This window comes from Cyprinus carpio, unplaced genomic scaffold, assembly GCF_018340385.1.
Source record: "Cyprinus carpio isolate SPL01 unplaced genomic scaffold, ASM1834038v1 S000006655, whole genome shotgun sequence".
NCBI classification, from domain to species: Eukaryota; Metazoa; Chordata; class Actinopteri; order Cypriniformes; family Cyprinidae; genus Cyprinus; species Cyprinus carpio.
Window position 1 is genome coordinate 232,679 of NW_024879279.1, and position 10,616 is coordinate 243,294.

A 10,616-nucleotide genomic window follows, 5' to 3' on the forward strand; every position below is an offset into this window, starting at 1 on the left:
TCCAATGAAAATGAGCAAGAGGATGCTTGGGGTGAACACCCATCTAACTTTCAAGGTGAAAGAACATTCATAAACACATGCAGGAAACACATACACTGCAAATTAATAACACTAGGTAACATTACATTTTCTGTACAATCCATCAGAGAACACAATCTTTGAACAGAGACCCTCAAGTACCCACCAGGCAAGAACAAATAGTAAGTCATTTGTATTTTTTTTTTTGCCTGTTTTGACAGCAACGTTGCCCAAAAAGTTGCCCTGTGTATCATCAGCCTAAGGCTTTAAGCATGTAGCCATATCTTTAGCAACACAATTTTTATGACGTGTTAGTTTTATCACATTTAAAACGCTTTTTGTGCTTGCAGGTGCTTCTGGTGTGAGACGATGGAGCTGCGTCACTAATCAATGTACACGTACGTTAAATTGAAGTGCTAAATATTGTAAAATTATACATTTTATAGTTTAATTAAAATACTCTCCCAGATAAACCTACTATTGTTGCAGCTGTTGAGAGGACAATTCTGGAGGCACTTAACGAACTGGACATGAAGATCAATCATCTGACTTCAGTGGTCCAGTCCCTTGTGGTTAAGTTTCGTTCCAGTGCTCCAGTGCTGCTGGTGGACAGAGAGGGATGATGTCTTTCCTCTCACAACCATGGAGGAACTAGACAAACTGGAAAGACAATTATCAGAAAAAGCAATGATGCAAAAGATGGTAAAAATCATTGACATTTGAAGGTTTAACAGTTGTACTGAAGTAAATAATGTCTGTTATAAACCCGGTTTCACAGACCAGGCTTAAGGCTAGTCCCAGACTAAAATGCATGTGTGAGCTGTCTTAACTGAAAATAACTTGCAATGACATTCCTTACAATATGTCAGTGCCATTGTTTCATCTCAAGATGCATACATGCAGCATTTTTATAAAAGCAAAACTAGGACCTATAGTCCTGACTTAAACTAATCCCTGTTCTGAGCTCAGTAGTAACTGACTACATGTAATCTGGATTACGTAAACAGATTCCATTAAATAAAGAACTTGTAATTAGATTAAATTTAATGTTATAAAACTCATAATCAGACTACAGTACTTTTTATGGATTACATGATTAAATATTATTTACAAAATAGCAAAAGATTATTCTGTATTTCTATGTCTTTGGATGGCCCCAGGGAGAATGCCTTGTTAATCAACTTGCTTTTTTGTTGTTTGTTTGTTTCAGGATTAAAATAATAATAATAACATAAACGACCTGCTTATTTTCATTCACTGTTAATAAAATGATACAAATCATTCAACAGCATGTTGTGTTCTTTCATTCTGAGTGAAAGATACTTGGGTTTAGTTATCATACTTATATATATGTAGACGCATGCATAATCAGTGTAACTAAAGCTGTTATCAATAACTATAAATATGAAGGAACGTCTAAAATCGTATAATTAAGAACGACGTCTATGCTATGTAAATCAGATGTCTAATAGACGTAACATTCTAATATTAAACGTCCTTTGTACGTCTACCGGATGTCGCTGGAACGTCGGAAAAGGACGTCTATGCGACGTATTCCAGATGAGCAAACGCCCTAAAAAATACGTCTCCCAGATAAACATCCGCGACGTACGCGTGCTATCTATGCTTGCCTGTTGCATGACATTAATGGATATTTAGTGGGGTTTTTTCTCACAACATACAACTGCAGAGGAATCTGAACCTAACCAAAATAAAGACAGATGAAGCTAGATGCCCGTTTATGACTGAAGAGGAGGGCAGACTCATAAAGGTAATATACAGGAGGTTAGTTTTTAGCATTTATGTGTTGAAGAGGATCATTTACATCCAAATGTAATTTAATGCACACATAAAAAGAACTAGAAATATATTTCAGAATATAAACTGCTTAACCGGCCATTTTCAGTAAGATATAACGTTACTAAATGTGTTTGTGTGCCTGTGCGTTTAACTTTAATAATGTCCAAAAGATATGTTTTAAAGCAGTGGGTAATTCACTCGTTAATCTGCTTAAAATCTACTTTGTGATTCTGTTGGCAAACATGTTTATGGTGCATTCTATTCAACCTGTTTATTGCTAGCGCAGCAGAAATAGACAGTGCAGCCTTTACAAGTAATTCGCGTGCAATGTATCTGGTTGCCATTACAACCTCATGGGCTTGCTGCTGCAATCATAAGCGCTTTTAATGCTACATGGATTGTGACTTTTTTTACTACAGAAATGCTAAAATGTATTTAAAAGTTTGACTGACCGAATCGACTGGCTTGGTTTGCCCCCCAAAAATACTGCTATTAATCCCCAAATTAACTTAATTTTTTTAAGTTCAATAAAATATATATTTTTAAGTGTCTGTTACCGTATAATGTTATTTTTTAACTAGGTATTTTGAGTTTATAGTACATATTTATATTGGGTACAGATAACTTGATCATTTTCAGTAGTTTTAAAATGAAATATTTGCATTCTTACAATCAAATTGTTCATTTTTTTGTTAACTATTTTTTTTTTTTTTACATTAATTGGGGACTCTTACACAGTCCTAGATTTATAATCCTCCTATAACTTAAAACTTTAAAGAAGGCAAAATAACCACAGAGAGACTTCAGTGCAAGTAACTTGTTTATTAACCAAATATGACGTTCTTGAAATATTTGTAATATCTCATATTATTGCAATGTAAACAAACACAAAATACTCGAGACACATGAATGTGCCATGTGTAAACTTTCCAAATTGCCTCGACGTCATTCAACATCCGGATCACTATAAGTTTTTCTAAAACATTTAACTGTAACAAATTGAAATTATAAAATACAGATGTATGAAGTGTAACACGTATTACAAATATTATAAGTATAACAAAGCTTATCTTTAGTGTTTTGTTGCGTACACAAAATAAAGCTGAAGTTTGTGCACTGCGATGTAAACAGATACAGAATCTCTCAGTCACACCAATGTGCAAGTATCCTCTGTGAACATTCAGCTCGTCCTTCAACAAACATTTAACATTACAGCTACTATAATATACAACAATTCTGTAAGAGGTTTAATATACAAAACAGTACGGCAGTGTGCAATTCTCTGCTGCAAGGAAGCCATCATTTAACTTGCAGTTAACCCTATGTGCAAATGCCTAATGCAACCACACCATTCCACAATTTTAAAATCACCTGTGTGTATTATATTTGTAAATATGTCCTATGGTGTGACATGGCAAAGACTCCTTTTTAGAAATAACAATTAAACAAATAGCATGAGAAAGTTACAAATACCATTAAAGAGATTGAACTATTTATAATGATTTTTTTCCACATTGTTTGTTGTCACACCATAGGACACATTTAGAATATTTGTCAATACAAATATATGTATTAGATACACTAACATATTACACATATAAAACAGGACTTCATTCAACTTCATTAAAACTTCAGGAACAATATCTATAAAACCCATCTGTTAGATGTTTTACACAGCAAGAAAAACAAATGTGCTTACACTACTGCTAACAGGTCATTTTTCAGACTCAGAACTCTAGGCCTCAACTTTCCATCCTCAAGACCCATCAAGAGCTTTTGGACGAAGTCAAATGTGTTGAGCAATTGTTTTGGATAGTTAAGGTGCAGGGTGTATGTAAGTGCAAAGAGAATGACGAATGCATCAGCCAGTGTGGAGGACTCAATAACAATGTTTCCCTCAATCAGAACTGCAATCCTCTCTGGGCAGAAAAAATGTGCATCTGATGATGTGTGATCGCTTAGGAGGAGCCCAAGTGGTACATCACTGATGTTCGGTTCATCAGACTGCTCCACCTAAAGACAACAAGAGAAACAATTACCCATTACTAAAATCTTTCTTAAAGCTGACACCCAAACCTGCAGTCAAATACCAGGACAGTCCAAAAAAGCCAAACGCAATCTCAACCTGCACATCTATTAATCACAATCAGATCATAGGTGTGTTCACATGTGACGGCAATTATTTTAATAAAATATAGACACTGCTGAATATGCACACTTACGTCCCACATCTTGAACATGGACATCAACTTCATCTTTTCATTGTCAGAAAAAAATAATAATAAATCATTCAGTACGGATGCTAATCAGTATAGCCTCACAACAATATTCATGAACCAACCATTAGAGTTTCAACTACAGATCATTAAGCACCTAAAGCACCTTTACCAGGCATTAAGAATTGTAACCAACTGAGCTGGAGGTCATAAATCCTGAAGAGCTGATCCAGGAGTTCAGAAGCTTTTTTCTGAAACAGGCTCTGAAGCCGGGGGTATGTTGGTCCAGTTGAGCAAAGAAACGATTCTTTAGGGTGAAACTCAGCACAGATCTGTAAAAACACTCACAAAAAGAAACTTACACATTTTGAAAATTCAACACAACCACAACAAACAAATTCAATGTAAAGATCTTGAAGAGTTATAATAAAGAAAATATCTGTACCTGAGACTCTAATTTAAGAGCCGGCCATCGTTTCAGGATTTCATTAACTGACGATCTCTTTGCGCCGCAAAAGTGCTGTGCATTAACTTTGTGATCAGGACGAGATTTTTGTCAGTCATCTGAACTTCATCTATAATTCTGTCTTTGTTGTTCGAGGCCTGAAGCATCTTCATCTCTTGGGAAATTTGGAAGGAAATTAATCTCTGCCCTTTTTGGTCTTTTGATGTTCGTGTGAGGGGCATCTTTTTTGGGGGTTGTTTTTACTCCTCTTTCCAGAATTTACAGCAACTTCCTGAGATCCAGCACGACTTAATTTTGTGCGGTAGTTGCCCATCTTAAATGTTAATAGTTTTTCAACATACCGCACTCTGTTTGCTGCCCAGCTGCTTCAGTTTTAACCTAAAAAAAAAAAATTGAAGATTCAAAAGTTAGTAAGGTTGCAATGTTCACAAAAAACACTTATCAGTATACTGTCTGCTTTTTAAAGTGTTAAAAGCTAAATACCAGCACAGAAATGTGTAATAGATAATCTTAATAACACGCACTTCTGCATGGACATTGGTAAACTAACACAGTATGTAATGCATTTATCTCTGTGGTACAATACAAGTTAAAGTAACAAACTCTGTAAAAAAATTAAAACATGCATATAACTTGTTAAAGTAAGAAACGTAATTAGGGTAGCTTGTTTTAATCTGTGCTTTAACATTGACACTCAGGTAAACGCACCAAGCCGACGAATTCTTTCCAAAAGATCTACATTTACAAAAAAATATATAATGACAACTGAAACCACGCGTGTGTGAACAGAGCCGCTAACAGCTACAAGGAAAGTGTGTGCCGCCGATTTTTCTATGTAGGAAAACCCTGCTCTAGCACGCCAACACAATCATTATTAATTTTTTATTTTTTATTTTATTTTTTTACCGCAAAACGCGAACCCCAACTGTGGCTGTGTTTAACAAGGATTATGTCATGTTAATGTCATGCCCGAATTCAATGATTACCGGTTTGCTAGTTTCACATTTACTTGTAAAGGCATAAAATAAATCCACTTTCAAGACACCAAGTTTGCAGATAATTGTAAAACGACAGTAAAATATAGTGTTAATAGATTACTTACCAGATTAACGTAATGTTCCCAAAACCAGAATCGATATAACAGCAGACAGCGTGGTCAAAACGGAGTAAAACTTTGTCCGATGATCTTCGTAAAATTGTTGCATGCTACAGCGCGTGTCTTCTCAGGAGTATTCACAGAATACTGCCACTGTAAAACCTGTTTCGCTATATTTTTCTCACCTTTTTCTCGACAAAAAAAACGCACCCGAGGCACGCGGACCAAAATGGCGAACTTTCTCCCAGGCGCAGAGTATGTACGTTGAATGCACGTGGATGTGACGTCAGGCGGGATCGCGTTAAACTTTCAAATAAATTAAAGCGGTTGATTTATATTGTTTTTTTTGTTTGTTTTTTTAGAGAGTGGGAAGGGCACTGTAAACTCAAAAATAAAAAAAATGTACACATGACGCAGAAAATTTGAGACTAATGACCTCCTTAGATTATGAAGAATGATTTGTTGATCTTGTCTTCCCTTTAATGCAAACCTTACGCAAGATATTTTTCAATTAGTCTACTTTCAAAAAGTGGTAGGGACAAAATCGACCCTGGCAAAAATTGGTGGGGATATGTCCCACCCGCCAATTACGCCTATGATTGTAACAAGCTATCGTAATATACATATTTGTGGTATATAAAGCATAGATAAACGTGTGATGAATAATTACACCATGTCTTATCGCCGCCACCTTCTCTTGTCTAAAGAAAATTACGTAAATGTATATTTACCGCTGATTGGCCAACACAGTAAAACTCTTTTCACCAATGAGAAACCTTTCGACTGCATTTGCTCTCCATCTTCTCTCTGTGTAAAGCGTAATAAAGCAGTGTTTAGAAGCAGCAGCTTTGTTTACAGAGGTTACCGTGGAAACAGCTCTGTTCTGCTGCTCATAAGCGCCCTCTGCTGTCAAACTGTGGATTTACAAATTCATTCAGTCTGACATAGTTTTTTGTTCAGACCAATGTGAAATCAGAGCAGATCTTTGTTGTAAATCTGAACGTGTCGGGTCTATGGAAAATAGCCTACCTTGTTATCAGAAGTGTTGAGAGTGTCTGTAGAACTGTTTATGGAGCAGATAAAATTATTATTTTTCATTCTGACTCATCCTTTTATATATATAAAAAAAAGAAAAGAACTGATATGTTATAATTTTATTTTTAAAAATGGTCAAAACTTTATTGTAATATGTAGTACATGTCAGTAGATAACATGTTATGAATATATCTGGCCACGATTTTTTAAATGTTTTATTTCACTGTTTATGCAAATAAAAAGTGCATTGTGCTGCTAATTTTATTTGTTGGCTTTTGTCATAAAACTTGGTCAAATTATTTCAGTGTGTGTATCAGTACTTATTTAAATATTTCCAGCACATTTTAACAATGCCGTGTATAACAGTTTGGATTGATACATTATTTAAGAGATTTAAGTACTGTATAACATTGGTAGCTCTCAGCCGCTTTCATTTTTAAAAAGTAGCTCCTGAACAGGCATGGGCCGATTACCGGCTTCAAGATATACCGCGATTAATGTCACGGTTTCAAAACCACTAATATTTTCCATTATACTGTTCCTGCGGTGTGCGCAGCTCTCGCGTCCAATCTAGACACGGTGTAAGCGTCATAATTCTGTTAGTGCTTCTTTCATTCCGTGATCAGAATCCACATCAGATCCAAGTTGGATGTAAGGTCACGCGATGATGTTTTGTAAGCTGTGTTTTGAGCTGAAAACTTGAATATTGTGAATAATTATTGAACTTGCAGGCACGATTAAAGTATATCATTCATTTCCGCTCAATATCATACACATTAAACTGAGTATGTGAGAGAGAGACTCGTGCAGAAATCAAAAGAAAAGAGTGCAGCAGCACTCACAGAAAGTTATAGATGCATACTGTGGTAGAAAAAAAGGTATTGATAATATGTTTTAGGTAAGCAACACTTCAGAACCGACCCGAATATCAACACTACTGCAAAGAGGCAAGTGACTGTTTTTATGAATGGGTCACTGAATCATTGGCTCATTTAATGATTGAGTAACCCATTCATAAAGTCTCTTGCTGTTTTTTCCGAATGAATCAGCTGTTTAAAAAAGAATAAATGACCAAATGACTCACTTATTTTAAACAGTCATTTTGCCGCCACCTACTGGTGGATTGATTTTCACATTTTAAATGTATCATTGCATCTTCCCAACATTTCTTATTTGTGTGTGTGTGTGTGTGTGTGTGTATATGTATATATATAACATGAATCTTATAAAATTATTCATGTATTCACAATTTTGTGGTGTAAATCACTTTGAAAAAAGTGAAAGTGACGTGACATACAGCCAAGTGTGGTGCAGCTTCTGTTTCCTCTGCAGTGTAAAGATGGAGTTTGTTGATACTAATCTCATTTGAACAACTCCACAGTTTCTTGTTATTCTGACTGAATTAATTGACACAATGTAGGAATTTAATGTGAAAGATGATACAAACATTTAATTAATGAATGTAGAAAATTGCCATTTATAAACATTAAACATAAATTTTTTGCATTGAAAAAAAAACTATAGATTGTTTTTATATGCCTTCAACTGTAGTTCTTAGCAAAAATCAGTATCAGCAGATCAAACTACAAAAACAACAACAAAACAAACAGACAAAAAAAAAATTGCAATCGGTGCATCTCTAATTGTAAGCCATTTAATGACTAATTATTGTACTCTCTCATGTTCTGTACCATTACCCTGCACCCTGAACTGGTGTCTAGCAAAAATAATTATATACAGCAGACCATTTAACCAATAATGAATGTATATAAGATAACATAAGAAACTATATATATATATATATATTCTGCTTCAGCTGTTTTTAGAGGACAGTGAAGTTGTCAGGTCAGACAGGCACTTGTTGTCTTTGCTGACTTCAGACAGTGCAGCTGGTCCCAGTCAGGATAACTCCAGGTTTTTTGTGTATTTTTATTTTATTATTGTGGTAAGAATAGTTAGTAAGGATAGTGTGGTAAAAGAAATCCATGTTATGTATATGTATTTGTGCATACATAGTTTTTATTAAATTGCTTTCATTAAATCAATTTCATGATTCAGCCTCCATAGACAGCACACTGTTCAGCAGAGGGCCACCATCCAAACTGAGATGACCAGGTTTTGCAACATTATTTTTATTTAATATTGACATAAATAAACATTATATTATTTGATGGTAATTATTTTGGTTTGTAATTGATTTTTTATTTTTTATTTTTTGGCCATCAGATCATTTCCGGAGGTTTTCAGCATAGGACGGGGTAAAAGGCGAATGCTGTCCACCATCAAACCTGTGAAAATATTACCTGTTAACTTTTATCTGCTTCCTCACCAATATGAGCGAACACCTAAGGAGAGTGAGCAGCTGGTACATATGCAAGCTGGGTTGGGGCGAAAGACAATGCAAATGGATGAAAATACAACTTTTGACGAAGTAAGTATGCATGATGTCTCTCTTGTATCTTTTAAAATTCTTTAATGAAACACTATAAGCTGTTTGTACCAGTGTTGGACTTGTAAAATAAATAATTCAAATGTCTTCTTTGCCCTGACACATTCATATCACTTTGCCGGTGCTTGGGTTGATTTTCTTTATGTTTCAGGAAGTAAAGGGAGGGTGGCTTATATACTGTATAGGTATTGTGGTTTTTATAAGGAACATAGTGATACATTGCAATGAAAATAAATATCACATCAAATACATTTCTGAATTTTCACATAATCACTAATAACATATTCCATATTTTGTGTAAGTAAATATCTTTGTGCTAAGCTTAAAGCATGAATACTGTTATAACAAAATAAAAGGAATGATCTTAAAAAACCAACCAAACAAAAAAAAAACAATAACACATCAGGGTTTTGAGTATTTTGTGTAATTTTTAGCTAATTTTATTTATTTATTTTTTTAGGGAGGATGTGGCTCCCGGAAGCTCACCCTTATTCCACCGGAGAGCGGGTACAGTGCCAAGCATTTGAAGGCAGCAACACAAGGTTTTAAAGAGCTTTACACAGCTCCTCTTCAAATGGAGCTTGACATCACTGCTCTGCACGAATCTGAAAGATTTCATGACATGACAAAAGAGAAATGGCAGAAATGTGGAGTCACTTATCCATTAGTCATCCTGACTGCACACATAAAGTCCTGTGTGTCAGCTGATGAAGCTGAACAGATCAAACAAGGAAGATATATTAAAGTAGTTAAATTCATTTAATTTAATACATAATTTGAAAGTTTAATAAGGTATGATAAATATTTTTTAGAACTGCTTTTGGAGACACCAGATTATCTCAAAAATACTGATAACACGTATTTCTCAGGTTTTTGTTTCTTGCATATGCAGGTTAAAGGGAAAATTATGTCTTTTAGTCTTTCATATGTCATTCATAACCTGTATAACTTTAAAACGCAAAAAAAAAAAAAAAATTCAATAAATAATTGGAAGATTATTTTTTTCACATTTAATGATCAGTCTTCAGAATATCTTGTTGTTACATCCATGGTAAATAATTTTTTTGGAACTGATAATACACTTCTGTGACATAAAACTGAAATAGAATACACAATTAGCTTTAGCTGAACTGTTGATATGTTGCTTTTTTTTTTTTTTTTTTTTTGCAGATTGGAAATCTGAACCAGATAAAAATAAAGCATCATCCTTGTACACAATGTAAATAATTTGGCAACATGAGATGAGAAAGCCCCTCTTGATGAGCATGGATTTGAGGATGGACAAGGAAGATCAAGACAGAGAACTTGTTGCATTCTACAAACAAAACGGCATAGAATGGACAAGCCCTGTGACGTGCAGACTCCAAGGTGGTATTAAAACAAGTAAATAAATACATTTTTATTTTGTGGCATTCCTAGCTAGGTTTTAATGGCCATGTCTTCTTTTTTTTTGACTGTTGCTGTAAATTGCTGTTACATTCAGGGGATGCTGCCATTGCTGAAGGAGTAACCAGACATTTCTTGTCTACTGTTATA

The 10,616-nt window shown here is 34.7% G+C and overlaps 1 long non-coding RNA gene across 1 annotated transcript; it reads left to right on the forward strand.

The window, feature by feature from the left end:
- The first annotated feature begins 9,651 nt into the window (after positions 1–9,651).
- Positions 9,652–10,616, forward strand: LOC122144368. Its single transcript, XR_006159680.1, has 2 exons — positions 9,652–10,448; positions 10,564–10,616. It is a non-coding gene; the product is annotated as an uncharacterized LOC122144368 (long non-coding RNA).